A 14,827-nucleotide genomic window follows, 5' to 3' on the forward strand; every position below is an offset into this window, starting at 1 on the left:
AAGCTGCAATTCTTAAACATACATTTCACCGCTTCGCACAGAAACATACCTAAAATCAATAAATCAATTTGAAGTTTTCAAAGTGTGCCATAGTTACTATCTTCATTTAACTTCCAACTCATCTGAATATCTTTAGTGCTTTTGTGATTAGATTACTGTAGTCACATTACCATCTATTTCATAAACTGTATTGTACTCAGCAAAATATAATACTTGGGCTGTTTTTGGAAAGTTTATATCATGGTGAGATACACAAAATAGTGCATTACTGAAAATAAGCATATTTATTGCTATGGGAGAGATCAATCAGCTGGCAAGACAGTTTCTCAAATAAAATATTCGGTTCATCAGTACATTATAATGTGGAAACCTTTGAATGTTGAAGTACATTAAAACTAGATGATTCAGTGCTTTTAATATGATTTACTTGCATAGAAGGCTTGAGCCTTTATGTATACAAGAGCACACTAGCTTACAATATTCAAATATATTTTGCCAATAAAGAATGATTTGATAATTACCATGTCTACTTTATAAAATTGCAGATTATAATACCAATCTGCCTAAAAGGTCTGCAACATCTGCTTACTGATGGTATTATGCTGAATTAACTGGTGCTTTTAAAAATATATTGCTGGACATGGTATAAAAATGGTTCTTTGGTTTTTACAGAGTTAACCGCAACTAGATTTATTGACAGAAAGGATCAAAGGTTAAAATGCAAAAATGCGCAGAAACCTAAAAGCAATGAATACATTAATCAGAAGCTTTTAGTGGAAAGAAGTTGTTTGATAACTGCATTAAATACAAACTAAGAAGGAATAAAACGACAGTTATTTCTAAATTTAATGACAATATTGTAACTGACTAGTTTTTGCTAAACCTACATTATTAACAAAAGATCCTGGTCAATATTAAAAACATGGTGACACATGCTAAACTATGAGGGTCATGGTTTAATTAAGAAGGTGTGTTAAAAATAAATGATGCCATTGTCAAATAATGATTAAATCAGAACATTCTGTTCAAATTGGAAGATGATAAAAAAAAAGAGAATGGCTTGTTTAAGTTCAATTATTAGGCCTCGTCAATGGCAAGCAATTCTAAAGGGTCAAGAAAGGAACCTTAAGAACAATATTTAAAATAATTATACATTTAGTTTCATTGCCAAGTAACATATTCTAGCACTAAAAAGGAAAAAAGCTAAAGAAAAAGACCTTCAGTTTATTTTGAAATATTTTTCAACATTTTGGAAAGCCCATTAGTAAAGATTCAGAGGAATGCACTGTGATAAATGGAAAATACAAACTTTTAAATATTTGATATAAATATATCAAATATTTAAATTTAAATAAATCATACATACAATATATTAGCAGCTGAAACGGATTTACTACACAATAGGCATTTGATTTGCAATGCATACTTTACCTTTGCCCATTCAAACTAGTGCCAAGTGTACACAAAATTGACATTTCCTGGGCATTATCATGATTTTACTAACCAGTCAGTGCTAACTGCACTGTTGATTACTTTGGCACATCATACTTGGGACCCAATGTTGCCAATTGTGAAATTAGTGGTCGAAGTAATTCCAGAACCTTAGCAACTTTCCACAAACCATAGCAGAACACAATTTAGAGCACTTGCTCAGATTATTCAGATAAAGCATTGGAAATCTTGGTAGATGAGGTGGATGAGAGAATAAAGGAAATGTCCTCAAACCAAAGAGTGCCAGGAAGCCCTCCAGGAACAGGCAGAGAGGGGATAGGAAAGTGCTGTCATGATCAATGAGGTGCCATACAATAAGATATCTGAAGACCTCACAAGTGTGATTGAGGTCAATGAATACCTTAATGCCTCATACTACTAACAGATCACTATCATGACACAGTGCTCTATTCAACATAATCCAATTGGTCACCTACCAACAGTCTCTATCAATCACATTCTACCCTCACCAAACACTCAGTATATCCTACTATATACGCCACTAATCCATACTTCACAACCACCTCACAGCTTGCACACACTGTTAGATATTCAATTAAGACAAGCTCATCACTCAAACATATAACCAAACAGTGATCAACACACCTCTCTCATCTACAAGGAAGATGGGCATTACTATGCCGATAGCAAAATCACCTCTAGTTACCAGCTGCAGCTGGTGTAAGCATGAAGCACTCTTCCTCCCTTTCCCTCTCCATCTATTCACCTTTCACATATTTATATTCTTGCACTTTTCTCCTTTCAGATAACTAGGTGCAAATTGGCCGGAGAATAAGTTCAACAGCAAGGCAGCAAAGATGAAGCTACCCCATCACCCAATCTGCCATTTGTCCCTGCTACCATATCAGAAATGATATGACAATGACGTTTAAAAGCAGTGACTGCATATATAGAGTTGTCCCGCATGAATTACCTGCAGACATGGCAGCTTCAAGCTCACAGGTGAAGGTGGCAAAATACAATTTCCGGTGAAGAGGACTCAGATAATGATATTGATGATGCAGCCCAAAGAATGCAGCCGTAAGGAATCTACAATAAAATTCCTGGTGCACTGGCATTTATGCCAGTAAGCATGAGTGTTAAGGAGCTGGGGGGAGTCCAGCTGAAACACTGCACAAGGCTTTCCACACAGCTTGGAGATCATCCTTCTCGGTGCATGGTAGCCAGCTTCACTTCAACACATGCAGATCCAACCACTGGATTCTGCTGGCTGATGTCTCAGCTTCCATTGCAACACAGTAAATGAGAGTTACAATGGTGTATCAAATGTTACCTTAAAATCCTTCTCTGACCTTGTTTTTGGTCATCTGGCCTCACGTGGCTTGGTATCAATTTCTGTTCAGTAAAGCCCATGAGAAGGGTCTTTTTTTAAACCAAATTAAAGATATTTCATGAATGGAAGTTGTTGTTGGATTGAATCTGGACATCATATTATAGGCACTAGAAGTAGACATATGTAGATCTCTTGTGCTGAAGGCAAATGCCTGCAATATAGCTGGTAATGAAAGTCAGACTTGATGACTTCTGCTAAAATTATTACTTGGACTCTGTTGGTGGTCATAGATCTAGACAAATTACAGTGTGTTATGCTCTGCACCATGCAATACACTCTTCAGGAAACTGTGGAGGAAGCACACCAAATCATTTGGTGGTTTACACAGCATGCACTTGATGTGCAGAACCAAATCAATCCTCAGTGGCAAGTTCAGTAATCCAGTATCAGAGCAGAAAAGCTCTACAATACTTGGCTAAAACAGTTTAGTTTAGTAATAGAAATTTGAGGAGGATTTGTATTACTGAGGGCAATTCTTTGTCTCACTGGTTTTCACATGACTCTGCGAGTCAATGCCTGAAGGAGGAGGGTTGTTCTGCCTTGACAAACTGAAATTTACCAATAATCATCAGTTGTACGCTGCATTGTTTTAAATGATTAAGCATCAGCAATAACCATGCACACTTAGAAATTCCTAAGCTTTTGATGCACCAGTGTATGTCAAGCATTCTTGACTGGGATACGTACAGTGTACGATCTCCATATCAAGTGAATATATGGCATTCTTGAAGACTCAAAGATGGTGATAGGTTTTCCACACATCAGATCTTCACTTGCTTATCCAGAATATTCCATTAATGAATAGTATAACTCTTACCTTCTTTTAATATAATAACAATTAATTGTATCATGACTTTAAGATAGCAAATGTCCCAAAGGGCTTCAAAGAAGCCCTATTGGATGTGTTGAACAATCAGTCAATAAAATCCTATAATTCTTTGAAATACCTATGTGGAGCATTACAACCAAGTGACTCCTAATTGAATTTTTAATATGCAATAACTTCATATTTACTTCTGGAATGAACTTGTGCACAGGGAGGTAAATGGTTAGCAGGAACATAACTAGATTATTTGAGATCTTTCAAAATACCTCCACTCCCTCTCCTTCCAACAGTATCATTTAGTAGTATGCTGGAAAGAGAAAGCATGCTAATTTAGTACATCACAGCGCAGCTACTGTTAACTAAATGAAACCAGTGATAATCAGGTAAATATTGTAGACAATTTCTCCCTCTCAATTTCGTAAATAAGAAATTTTGAAAATTCAGAAATAGGAAAAGTTAAATATCAGCAGTTATCAAACAATTTCAAGCTATGGAAACGAAAGGAAAAACTCCTTAGCTGGAGCATTGGTACTATTTTGTTTTTAAGTTTAAGTTTAAATAAATTTATTAATGACAAACAATCGCTGGCACCAAACTCAATTACAAATACAATAAAAGCAATACCCAAATCATTGTGCAATAGACCACAAAGATTCATATATTGTATACAGTCTGAAATCAGTGAATAATGCAATTCACAACTAATAAGAATTCCAGTAGACTTTTTTCAGAATTGGACTACACTTCAACTTACTAAAGATTTGTTCAGCCACACAGTGGTCCCGGGCATGCAGGAAATCAAACAGCTCCTTGGTGCACGTCTCTTTTGTTTGCGATCTAGAATTCACTCATTCCGTGCGTGTGTCCGGGCGTGACCGTAGTTGCACACACTTTTCATTCTGCTCGCATTGCTCCCCCATGGTCCTTATGGGGTCCACCAATTCTTCTTCCTCTTCATCCTCAGGCTCTCCAGTATTCGACACCTCTTCGTCCTCTACACCCATGGCATGGCACTATGGCTTTTTCCGACAGTGTGATTGTAGTGACTGTCAAACGTCAGTGACCACCTCCTTATCCTGAACAATGGACTACTGCTGCTACTTCTAATTCATGGTGACACATATGCTACTTTTCATGGATATGTTAAGCAGTGTTACTGTGAAAACAACTTTTTCTAATGTACTTTGAAGACATGGCCCAAATTGTACTTTAAGCAGCCCATATATTTGCTTGATTTGACTTTGCCCTTCATATGCATCTTGTGTCCTGTTTGCTCACGTTTAAGTGAAGTAATGATTTCTTATAAGCACTATGCAGAGCAAGTAATTCACGTTTCCAAAGAGGCAAAAGCTGATGTCTAACCTGCAAAACTGGGGAAAATTGAAACATAAAAAATTACAAATTCAAGCCCAATCTGACTCGATCCTCCCCACTTCTGGTTTCAATGGGGGGAGGAGAGCAGCTAATGAGAAACCCACTCTTGAGAGGTGGATCAATCGCTTAAATATTTATTAATCAAATCTCTTTAATGAGGATAGGTGATTAAAATTTTATTTACTTTCTAGCTTTTATGTACAGGTTTGCAGAGTAAATAAAGTCAGGACTGGTGGATGGGGTAGAGGGTCTCATGAACATCTTTGAAAAGCTCTGAGGACTATGCATATGCAGTCTTTGGGCATGTTCAAGGTTGAAATTGATAGATTTTTGAACACTATGGGGATTTGGAGAGTAAACAAGGCACATGATAAGCTACGATCTTATTTAAGTGGCAGATATTTAGCAAATGGGCAGGCACGGTAGTGTAGCAGTTAGCGTAATGCTATTACAGCGTCAACGACCCTGGTTCAATTCCAGCCACTGTCTGTAAGGAATTTGTACGTTCTCCCAGTGTCTGCGTGGGTTTCCTCCTGGTGCTCCGGTTTCCTCCCACATTCCAAAGACGTACGGGTTAGGAAGTTGTGGGCATGCTATGTTGGCAGTGGAAGTGTGGCGACACTTGCAGGCTGCCCCAGAACACTCTACGCAAAAGATGTATTTCACTGTGTGTTTCGATGTACATGTGACTAATAAAGAAATCTTATCTTTAAAACACAAACAGAGAGTGCTGGAAATACTCAGCAAGTCAGGCTACATCTGTTATAAGAGAAAATGACTTAAGGTTTCAGGTCAGACCCTTCTTCAGAATTGAGGAGGAGAGAAAAAGAAGCTTGTTAAACTGCAAGGAGGGTCCTGATAGGGCAAAACCAAGCTGACTGTGGTGATAAGCTGTAAATAATATTATCAGGTCAATGACTGATTGGAAGCAGTTAGAGAGTGAGAACACAGACAAAAGAATCTTGGAGTTGCAAAATGCAGAGCAGGAAGACATGATCAACAGGTCAGGCTGAACATGGCCTCCAGTTCAAGTGGGGGCAAAAAAGCAAAATAAAACAAATACACTGAGCCTATCATAGATGGACAACTGATACAGTCAGAAATCAAGTTACCTGATGTTGTAGATTCAATATTGAGTCTGGAAGGCCGGAATGTGCCCAGACGGAAGATGGGATTGGAATTGGTTTATTATTGTCACACGTACTGAGGTACAGCGAAAAACTCGTCTTGCATACTGTCTATACAGATCAATTCATTACAACAGTGCGCTGAGGTAGTACAAGGTAAAACAATAACAGAATGCAGAATAAGGTGTAACAGCTATAGGGACAGTGCAGTGCAGATAGACAAATAAACTGCAAGGTCATAGGTAGATTGTGAGGTCAAGAGTTCATCTTATCATACTAGGGTCTTTGATTATACTGGCTGCTTTACTGAGACAGTGAGAAGATAGAATCCAAGGAGGAGAGGCTGGATTCTGTTATCTGCTGAGCTGTGTCCACAACTCTTGGCAGTTTCTCGCAGCCACAGGCTGAGCAGTTGCCATACCAAGCTGTGATGCATCCAGATATGGTGCATTGATAAAAATTGGTGAAGGTTGATGGAGACATGCCAAATTTCTTTAGCTTCCTGAGGAAATAGAGGCGCTGGTGAGCTTTCTCGGCCATGGCGTCTATGTGGTTGGACCAGGATGGGCTATTGATGATTTTAAAGGAATTTGAAGCTCTCAACGCTCTTGACTTCAGCACTGTTGATGTAAGCAGGAGCATGTGCACAGCCCCCCCTTCCTGAAGTCAATGAACAGCTCTTTTGTTTTGCTGACATTGAGGGAAAGATTGTTGTCATGACACCATGTCACTAGGCTCTCTATTTCCTTCCTGTACTCATCATTATTTGAGATAAGGCCCACTACTGTGGTATCATTTGCAAACTTGTAAATGGCATTAGAGCAGAATCTGGCCACACAGTCGTAAGTGTACAGGAAGTACAGTAGGGGGGCTGAGGACGCAGCCCTGTGGGGCACCAATGTTGAGAATAATCGTGGCGGAGATATTGCTGCCTATCCTCACTGATTGTGGTCTGTTGGTCAGGAAGTCAAGGATCCATAGAACATGGAACACTGCAGCACAGTACAGGCCCTTCGGCCCACAATGTTGTGTCGACATTTTATACTGCGCTAATATCTATCTAACCCTTCCCTCCCAAATGTTAACCCTTCCTTCCCATTTCTCTATCATTCTTGTGGCTATCTAGGAGTCTCTTAAATGTCTCTTTTGTCCATCATCTAGTTGCAAAGGGAGGTGTTGAGACCCAGGTCTCGGAGTTTGGTGATGAGTTTGCTTGGAATGCAAGATGAGAGATGATGTTTCTTAAACATGTGTTGGGCTTCATTGTAACAGAGGCCACAGACTGATAGATCAGAGTAGGAGTGAGAATTAAAAGTGGCTTAAAGGAGGCGTGGTGGAATGAAGATTAGTTAAGGTTGCTGTGCGAGTTGATTGGTTTGTAATGGATGTTATTAGCTGGCCTATGTCCTGAGATGGAAACATAGACAGAGAGATCCAGAAAAGGAAGAGATTGACCACGTGAAGGTGAGAGCTGGGATGGAAATTGTCAGCAAAGATAATGAAAATGTTGAGTTCTGCACGAGTGCAGAAAGCAGCATCAGTGGAGTCACTGATGTACCAGAAGAGTTGAGGGTGTGGGCCCAAGTAGGACTGGAACAAAGTTTGTTCCACATATCCCACGAAAAGACAAACATACTTGGGTCTATGTGAGTGCCCATAGCTACACCTTTGATCTGGAGAGAATGAATGGAGTTGAAGGAGGAGTTGTTCAATATGAGAACGAGTTCGGCCAGGCGAATGACTGTACTGGTGGAAGGTAATTAGCAGTAAAGGAATGACACTTAAGGTTCATTATATCAACAACTGCCACAGACTTGTTGGGGTCTTTTGAGTGGCAGCTTGCAATCCTTAAGGATCCTTTCCAGTGGTGAGCTGCCTTCCTGAACTGCTGAAGCCTCCTAGCGAAGGCACTCCCCCAGTACCACTTGGTCCAAGACATAGACTCAGGTGAAACAACAGCAGAACTTGGAAGGGAATCTGTGGGTGGTGGTATTCCAATGCATCTGTTGCCTGTGTCCTTCTTGGTGGTAGAGGCCATTGATTTGGCAGGTGCTGTTGGAATTCCCAAAGCAAGTAACTGCAGTGCATTTTGCAAATTGTACACAATACAGCATATGTCCACTGCTGGTGGAGTGAATCCATGTTCAGAGTGGTGAATGAAGTGTCAGTCAAGCAGGCTGTTTTGTCCTGGATGGTGTGAGCTTCTTGTATTGGAGCAGTACTCCAGGCAAGTGGGAGTATTCCATCACACTCCAACATCCCCACTGACTTCCGGGAATCTCTGGTCCACGACCACTCAAAATGAGGAATGAGCATTCAGGATGATATTGAGTTTTGAATCAATGCAAACACACAGGAGCTATGTGTGAACAGTGGAAGCAGTGCATCACCTCACAAACTGCTCACCCACTTGCGCCATGTGTAGAAAGGTCTCTGGTCCCCATATTGGCCCTACAGTCACCTCAGAGCCCACATAATCAGAGTGGAAGCAAATCATTCTCAATCCTGAGAGACTGCTTAAGAAGTTGTTCTATGTTGCAGCTTCACAAGATCGGCGCCTCATTTTTAGGTATGCCTGGTGCTAATGCAAGCATGCCCTTCTGTTCTCACTGAACCAGGGTCATTCCCTGGCTAGGTAGAGGGAGATGCCAGGGCCTGAGGTTGCAGACTGTACATTCCTACTGAAGATGGGCCAGTCTCTCTCTGACACCCAGTTCTGAGCTGCCAGTGCATCCAGGCTCTATCCCATTTAGCATGATTTACTGCAACGTAACATGATGGAGGTTGTCTTCTGCATGAAGATGGAACTTTATCTCTACAGGAACAGTTCAATGGTCACTGCTACCAATGCTTTTGTGAACAGATAAATCTGTAAAGGTAGACTGGTGAGGACAAAGTCAAGTAGGTTTATCCCTCACTACCTAGCAGATATGCCCTTCAAGACTCAGCCAGTTCCATCAGTGGTGGTGTAATAGAGCCATTGTTGGTGATTGACATTGAAATCTCCACCCAGTGTAAGTGCTCTTGCTACTTTAAATGCTTCTTCCAAGTGTTATTCGACATTAAGCCTTGATTTATTATCTGAAGGAGGATTGTAGATGGTAATCAGGATGTTTCCTTGCCCTTGTTTTACCTGGTGCCATGAGACTCCGTCGGGTCTGCAGTCAGTGTTGAGGACTCCAATGGCAGAAAAATCTGCTAGTCATTTTTGAGGTCAGTATTACGAAGACAGAATGTTGTTTCTCAAATCCCAGATTATTAACTGAATTTAACTTCCACAGCAGGCATGACAGAATTTGAACTGAACTCTTTGAATATTACTCCAGGTCTCTATATTACTTACCTGGTAATTTAACTATTGCGCCACCACCTACCCAAGTGAGTTACTAATGGGTAAGTAACATAAATTCATACCCTTACATCAATCAGCCAGGTCTGATATCGTGAAACTTATGTAGGAGCAGGAAAAATCAGACAGCAACTTATGGATCTTTGGGTTTATCTCCGCATGAAAGACTGTTAGTTTCCTTCTGATTTATTTCATAATAACAGTAGGTTCCATTAGTTATTCTTAATGTAAGATATGGGCCATTACATCCAGTGTAAAACCCAAGCAGTACATTTTTTCAAAAGACATGAAGCAAATTATATTATCTCTAGTTTGTTCACCAAAAACATCTTTGATGTAAGGTTGCTGGTTGAACTGCAACCACACACAACTAATTGTTGGGAGAAGTTAAAATAAATTGGAGTAAGTGTACCCAAGTTGAAAGCAATTCCACTTTCAGCCACATGATGGTGCAGCTGGATGCATAAATGCTTCACACTGTCTTATGAATTACATACAGGTGTGTGTACATTTCTGCTAATACACACGAGCTAACAATGAAGATGCTATTTAAGCAGGAAATAAGATCGATACTGCCCAACAGTATTTTTTAAAAAAAATTTACCTACTTAACTGAGGTCAATATTTTTTTCCACAATAAACATTAGGCTATCATTGCACATCACATTTAATGCTCTGATTCACAAGATGGCAGCTTGCATCATCTTGCAGACAGCACAATAGAGTGAAAATTATTTAATAGGATGAAACACATGACTTGTTTACATGGTGCTGCACTGCTACTGAGGAAACTAATGGATCACTTTACTCAGCCTTTGAAATGGTAAACAAAATGCTGCTGAAGAGCCCATGCTAAAATAGACTGCTACAAATTCAGGCTTTTGGTAGAAACATTTGGAAGTGGTTCTGATAAAACTGAGTAGCTTGCTAGGCCATTTCAGGAGGGTGGTAATGATAACAAATGCTTATAGCTTTGCTGTTACAATCGCTCATTCCATTGAAAAGCACTTGGAGATGTAGGTTGAAGACCATGGACCCAGAGCTGGAAGATAGGACTAAGCTGCGTTGCTCTTGTTCACCTGGCACGTTGGGTTGGATTGCCTCCTGTGCCATAAATGTACTCTGATTCTACAAAAAAGTCACTGATTATTGGGGAGCCCATCTCAATGGCTGGGTTCACTCCTATGTCAACATTAGTGCCAGCGTCCCATCAAATGGACCTCCCATCTTCCCACACTACTCCATCAGCCCAATGTTAACTTCCTTTTTAGTCTTGCTTTACAAGTTGCGCAGGGACCAATTTCTGACTCCCAGCACCCAGTGCTCTCCAAATACGTCCTCTTGCCTCAACTTCCCTGCAATGGACTAAAATCACTGAGCCCTCCCCTTCCCCCATTAATATCCTCTTGAGCCTCAACTCTGTTTCCAGAAGCAAAGTGATCAGAGTGTTTGACAGGCACAGGTTGAAATCATGGAAGATGTTCGAGAATCCTACAGACACCAGGTAACAATTTTTTTCAGATTGCACATATTGATAAGGAGAAGTCTTTGCCATTGATGAATTCTCCCGGTTGTTTGGAGGCTGCGTAATTGCTGTGGTTAGTTTTTGTTAGGGTTTTTAGTGTAAGGGTTAGATTTTTATAAGTTTTTTCCAAGTAGTCGAGTGGGGGCTGGACTGCGCAGGCGCGGCGCGGGCAGTTTAAAAAGCAAACTGCCTATAGAGCGGGCAGCGTCGGAGCGGGCAGTGGAGTGAGTGGCAGCAGAGTGTTCTGGGCTTCGGCTCAAGGGGCTTCGGCATGAAGGGGCAAGGAGGGTAAGTAGCTGGTAAGTAGGTAAAGGCAAGGTTTACCTGTCGTTCATTATAGATTTGTAGGTGGGACTAACTAGGGAAAAAAGAAAGGTAGTCAGATGGAGGACATGGTGGTGTGCTGCAGCTGTCTGATGTGGGAACTCGTGGACCTTGCTGCGGTCCAAGATGGCCACACCTGCAGTAAGTGCTTGAGGCTGGACGAACTTCGGCTCAGAGTTGATGAGCTGGAGTCGCAGCTACAAACACTGCGCAGCATAAGGGAGGGAGAGAGTTATGTAGACACGGTGCATCAGGTGACAGTCACCCCCCTTAGAGCAGGTACATCTGAGGTTCAGGAGGCAGATAGAATGGTGACTGTCAGGGGAGGGAAGAGGAAGAAGAAGTCAGGCAGGCAGACAGAGCAGAGAACCCCGGAGGCTGTTCCCCTCAGTAACAAGTTTTCTGCCTTGGTAGCTGTTGAGGGGGATGACCTGCAGGGGCCTAGCTGCAGTTACCAGGTCTCTGGTACTGGGACTGGTACCGCTGCTCAGAAGGGAAGGGTGGGAAAGAGACATGTGGTAGTGATAGGGGACTCGATAGTCAGGGAAACAGATAGGAGGTTCTGTGGCAGTGAGCATGAATCCCGGATGGTATGTTGCCTCCCAGGTGCCAGGGTCCGGGATGTCACTGATCGGGTCCACAGGATTCTTCAGCGGGAGGGAGAGCAGCCAGAAGTTGTGGTCCATATTGGCACCAACGACATCGGTAGGAAGGGGGATGAGGTCCTGAAGAGTGAGTTCAGGGAGCTAGGCAGAAAATTGAGGAACAGGACCTCAAGGGTAGCGATCTCGGGATTGCTGCCAGTGCCACGCGATAGTGAAGGCAGGAATAGGAGGAGGTGGCAGATAAATGCGTGGCTGAGAAACTGGTGCAGGAGGGAGGGTTTTAGATTTCTGGATCATTGGGATCTCTTCTCGGGAAGGTGGGACCTGTACAGAGAGGACAGGTTACACCCAAACCAGAAGGGGGCCAATATCCTTGCGGTGAGATTTGCTAGGGTGGTTCGGGAGGGTTTAAACTAGTTTGTGAGGGGGAAGGGAACCGGAGGAGTAGGTCAGAGGAAGAAGGGAATGGAGAAAAAGTTAGATCAAACAGGTAGAGAGGATTTGGGGAAGGAGAAGCAGAATACAGGCTGTAAAAGTAGTAAGGTAGATGGACTGAAGTGCGTTTACTTAAATGCAATAAGTGTCAGGAATAAGGGGGATGAACTGAGGGCTTGGATAAGTATGGGGGACTATGATATCGTGGCTATTACTGAGACGTGGCTGACGTCAGGAGAGGAGTGGATATTGAATATTCCTGGTTTTCAGTGTTTTAAGAGGGATAGGGAAGGGAGGGAGAAGAGGAGGAGAGGTGGCGATACTGGTCAGGGACATTGTTACGGCTGTGGAAAAGATGGATGTTGTAGAAGGATCATCTCTAGAGTCTGTATGGGTGGAATTAAGGAACAAGAAAGGAGCAGTTACTCTACTAGGAGTATTCTATAGGCCCCTCGGTAGCAGTATAGAGGAGCAGATTGGCAGGCAGTGTTTGGAGAGAAGCAAAAATAACAGGGTTGTTATAATGGGAGACTTCAACTTCCCAAATATAGACTGGAACCTGCTTAGTCCCAAAGGTTTAGATGGGACGGAATTTGTTAAATGTGTCCAGGAGGGATTCCTGACGCAGTATGTGGACAGGCCGACTAGAGGGAATGCCATGCTAGATCTAGTTTTAGGAAATGAACTGGGACAGGTGAAGGATCTATTGGTGGGTGAGCATTTGGGGAACAGTGACCATTGCTCCATAACCTTTAAAATTGTCATGGACAGGGACAGGTGCAGAGAGGACAAGAGAATTTTCAATTGGGGAAGGGCAAACTATGAGGCTATAAGGAGAGAACTTGGGAGTGTAAATTGGTATGTCCTTTTTGAAGGAAAATGTACCATGGAGATGTGGTCGATGTTCAGGGGTCTTATGCAGGATGTTAGGGATAAATATGTCCCGGTGAGGCAGGGAAGGAATGGCAGGGTGAAGGAACCGTGGGTGACGAGAGAGGTGGAATGACTAGTTAGGGAGAAGAAGGTAGCATACGTGAGGTATAAGCAGCAAGGTTCAGACAGGGCCCGTGAGGAATATAGGGTAGCGAGGAAGGAACTTAAGAAAGGGCTGAGGAGAGCTAGAAGGGGACATGAAAAGGCTTTGGCTAGTAGGGTTAAGGAAAATCCCAAGGCCTTTTTCAAGTACGTGAAGGGTAGGAGGATGGCTAGGGTAAAGGTAGGTCCGATTAAGGACAAAGGTGGGAGAATTTGCCTGGAGGCGGCGGAAGTGGGAGAAGTTCTCAATGAGTACTTCTCTTCAGTATTCACCAGGGAGAGGGGTCTTGATGATGCGGAAGGGAGTGCTGGTAGGGGTAATGTTCTTGAGGTTGTAGATATCAAGAGAGAGGATGTGTTGAAGTTGTTAAATAATATTAAGACAGATAACTCTCCGGGGCCTGACGGGATTTTCCCCAGGCTGCTTCGAGAGGCTAGGGAGGAGATTGTTGAACCGCTGGTAAGGACCTTTGAGTCCTCGTTGTCCACGGGGATGGTACCAGAGGATTGGAGGGTTGCGAATGTTGTCCCCTTGTTCAAAAAAGGTAATAGGGATAGGCCAGGGAATTATAGACCGGTGAGTCTCACGTATGTGGTGGGTAAGCTGTTAGAAAGGATTCTAAGGGATAGGATTTATGAACACCTAGAGAATCATGGACTGATTAGGGACAGCCAGCATGGCTTTGTGAAGGGAAGATCTTGCCTCACAAGCCTGATAGAGTTCTTTGAGGAGGTGACCAGGAAGATTGATGAGGGCAGTGCGGTGGATGTGGTTTACATGGATTTTAGTGAGGCGTTTGATAAGGTTCCTCATGGTAGGCTTCTTCAGAAGGTCAGAGGCCAAGGGATCCAAGGAAGCTTGGCTGTGTGGATTAGGAATTAGCTTGCATGTAGAAAGCAGAGGGTTGTGGTAGAAGGAGTGCCCTCAGATTGGAAGGCAGTGACTAGTGGTGTCCCGCAGGGATCGGTTCTGGGACCTCTACTTTTTGTGATATTTATAGATGACTTAGATGAGGGGGTGGAGGGCTGGGTTAGTAAGTTTGCGGATGACACTAAGATAGGTGGTGTTGTGGATAGTGTGGAGGGCTGTCGGAGCTTACAGAGGGATATTGATAGGATGCAGAGCTGGGCTGACAAGTGGCAGATGGAGTTCAATCTGGAGAAGTGTGAGGTGGTACACTTTGGAAGGGCAAACTCCAGGGCAGAGTACTGGGTGAATGGCAAGGTACTTGGCAGTGTGGAGGAACAGAGGGATCTGGGGGTTCATATTCACGGTTCATTGAAAGTTGCCTCACAGGTGGAAAGAGCAGTTAAGAAGGCCAACGGGATGTTGGCTTTCGTAAATCGCGGGATTGAGTTTAAGAGCCGCGAGGTGATGATGC

At 42.6% G+C, this 14,827-nt stretch overlaps 1 protein-coding gene and 1 pseudogene across 2 annotated transcripts in view; both read right to left on the reverse strand.

Annotated features, from left to right (window-relative positions):
* skap2 (src kinase associated phosphoprotein 2) overlaps positions 1 to 14,827 on the reverse strand; it is a 205,940-nt gene that overhangs the window by 17,076 nt on the left and 174,037 nt on the right. The gene's annotated exons all lie outside the window — the stretch shown is intronic.
* On the reverse strand, positions 4,262 to 4,675 carry LOC127570737 (cytochrome b-c1 complex subunit 6, mitochondrial-like; annotated as a pseudogene).

This window comes from Pristis pectinata, chromosome 5, assembly GCF_009764475.1.
Source record: "Pristis pectinata isolate sPriPec2 chromosome 5, sPriPec2.1.pri, whole genome shotgun sequence".
Lineage (NCBI taxonomy): Eukaryota > Metazoa > Chordata > Chondrichthyes > Rhinopristiformes > Pristidae > Pristis > Pristis pectinata.